Below are 3,438 nucleotides of genomic sequence, written 5' to 3'. Positions count from 1 at the left end.
TTGTTGTATTATTGTTATTTATAATTTGTACAATTAACCTCCCTATGGTTCGACCTTGACATAAAATAAATTAGTAATTTGACTTGCACACATATAATTTATTTAGAGAAAAATGTTAAATCTTTTAGAGAAATGCAATGAAGGCTCAATCCTAATATAAAAGAAGTAATGAAAAATAAAGTCATTAAACTTTTAGATAATAGAATTATTTATCCTATTTCTAATAGCAAATGGGTAAGTCCTACCCAAGTTGTATCCAAGAAGTCTGGAGTCACTGTGATAACAAATAAGAACAATGAGTTAATTCCTACTATGACTGTCACTAGTTGGCGCATGTGCATTAACTATAAGAAACTTATTTCAATAGCTAGAAAAGATCATTTTTTTTTTACCTTTTATGGACCAAATCCTATAAACAGTTGTTGATTAGTACTTAAAAGTGCATTTTTATCATGGTTTTATATCATCATTTTGCACTTGAAGTATCAATAACTCCTTAACTAAAACATGTTTTATAATAATATATCTAATAACCTAAGATACCTTTAATTTGTGGTAAATATTCATTTTAAATACAGACCTATCACATAAATAAAAGGATTGATTGATGACTTGAAGAACTTAAATTGCATGGATAAAGAGATGGTCAAACTTAGAGAAGAGATGTCGGTGCAATCCAAACCGGAACACTGTTCGGTAATTGGGTCATATCTGGAGCTACAGATCTCAGATTTAGGTCCAATTTATATGGATGGAAAGGTAAGACATAGGCCTACAACTTTCATATGGAGCCCAAGATCTAAAAAGGCCATTATCAAGTCCAAATTGTAGCAACAACAAAGAAGCCCGAATCTGTCTTCCAGCCCGAGCACTGTTCGGTATTTTGGCCATATCTGGAGTTCTAGAAGTCCAAATGAGCTGAATTTTTTACACAAGAAAGCTGAGACAATTGCCTACAACTTTCATGTTTGCAACTGGCTCCAATTTTGACGTTATCAATGACGTTTTGGGCAGACAAGAGAAGATAAGGATTGTCACCAAGTCAAAAGTTGGTCACCCACTTATCAATTAGTCATCAAATCAATAGTTCCCATTTTTGGCCTATAAAAGGAGGCATTTGCCATGCATTTAGGCATCTTGATTTCCAGATCAAGATCATGCTCTTCCTTTCTCTCTTTGTATTTTTTATGCTTTGTTTTCATTAATATTAAGTTTATGCCTTTCATTTCCTTTCCTTTACTTAGTTAACTTTTATGTTCTTATTTTGTTTATCTATTTTGCTTTCTTTCATTATGTCTAGCTAAGTTAATTATGTCAAGAAAATAACAGTTTATACTATACTTGTTTAACATACCATTAGTGGAACCTCTAACCTTGACATTTGTTATTATTATTGTTTAATCGTTACATTAATATTTCATCTCAAAGTTCTCATCTTATTCTTCTTCTTCTCCTTCTTTTTCTTTATTATTGTTATTATTATTATTACTATTATTATTAGTATTACTACTATTATTATTATTGTTATTGTTATTATTGTTATTATTTGTTATTACTATTACTATTATTGTTGTTGTTATTATTATTGTTGTTATATTATTGTATTTATAATTTGTACAATTAACCTCCCTATGGTTCGACCCCGGTCTTGCCGGGTTATTTATTACTTCAACACTCCTGCATTTGGGAGAAGACATCAATTTTTTAGTCGTGTCAGTTGTAAATCATGAATTTTATTGTTTTCTAAACGGTTACTCAAGTTAAAACCAAATTGAAATTGCATTGGAAGATCAAGAAAAGACTACTTTCACATGTCCATTTGGTACTTTTGCATATCGAAGGATGCCTTTTGGATTATGTAATGCACCAGCCACATTTCAAAGATGCATGCTTAGTATATTTAGTGATATGGTTGAACATTTTCTTGAGATTTTCATGGATGATTTTTCTGTTTTTGGCGATTCATTTGATGATTGTTTAACTAACTTAGAAAAAGATTTGGAGCAAGTGTAAAGAATCTTGTACTGAATTAGAAAAAATATCACTTAAAAGTAACAAAAGGCATTGTACTTAGTCAGATTGTTTCATAAAAAAGAATTAAGGTTGACAAATCTAAAATCAAGTTAATTGCTAACTTGCTAACACCAAAATCTATTAAAAATGTTAGATCATTCTTAGAAGATGCTGGTTTTTATAGAAGGTTCACCAAAGATTTTAGTATAATATCTAAGTCCTTATGTAACCTTCTAACAAAGGATAATTTTTTGAATGGACTAAATATTATGAAGAAACCTTTGTTAAACTTAAAAACTTGCTTACTTCTGCTCTTGTCATTCAACCTCCTAATTGGTCATTACCTTTTAAAATAATGTGTGATGCTAGTGATTATGTTGTGAGTGTTATTTCGGGACAAAGAAAAGGTAAGAAACCCTATGTGATTTACTATGAAAGTAAAACTTTAAATGGTGCTTAAATGCATTACACCATCACTGAAAAAGAAGTACTTGCAGTAGTATTTGCATGTGAAAAATTCAGGTCTTATCTTATTGGCTCACCTGTTGTTGTTTTTAGTGATCATGCAACATTGAAATACCTTCTTTCTAAGAAAGATTCTAAGGCTAGATTGGTGCAGTGAATTTTATTACTTGAAGAATTTGACATCACAATCAAATATAAGAAAGGTACTGAAAATGTTGTTGCAAATTATTTGTCAAGATTGACAATATATTCAAAATCTGACATCACACCAATCGATAACTACTTTCCTGATGAATCTATAATACCTTGTGATTAGCACTTAAAAGAGTATTTTTATCAAGGTTTTATATTATAATTTTACACTTGAAGTATCAATAACTCTTTAACTAAAGCATGTTTTATAATAACATATCTAATAATATAAGATACCTTTAATTTGAGGTAAATGTTCATTTCAATACAGGCCTATCACATAAATAAAAGGATTGATTGATGAGTTTAAGAACTGAAATTGAAAGGATAAAGAGATGGTCAAAGTTAAAGAAGAGATGCTGGTGCAGTATAAATAGAACACTGTTCGGTAATTGGGTCATATCTGGAGCTGTAGATTTTGGATTTAGGTTTGATTTATATGGATGGAAAGATAAGACATAGGCCTACAACTTTTATGAAGCCTAAGGTTTAAAAAGGTCATTTTCAAATTGAAATTATAGCAACAACAAAGAAGTCTGAATCTATCTTACAACCCGAACATTATTTAGTGTTTGGCCAATATCTAGAGTTCTAGAAGTTCAAATGACCTCAATTTTTTTTTTTTTTGAAAAGCTGAGATAATTTTCTAGAACTTTCATATATTCAAGTGGTTTCAATTTTGACATCATCAATAATATTTTGGGCAGACAAGAGAAGATAAGGATTGTTACCAAGTCAAGAGTTGACCACCTACTCATCAATTAGTCA

This window comes from Populus euphratica, unplaced genomic scaffold, assembly GCF_000495115.2.
Source record: "Populus euphratica unplaced genomic scaffold, PopEup_1.0 scaffold80.1, whole genome shotgun sequence".
NCBI classification, from domain to species: Eukaryota; Viridiplantae; Streptophyta; class Magnoliopsida; order Malpighiales; family Salicaceae; genus Populus; species Populus euphratica.
This window is presented reverse-complemented; position numbering follows the sequence as displayed.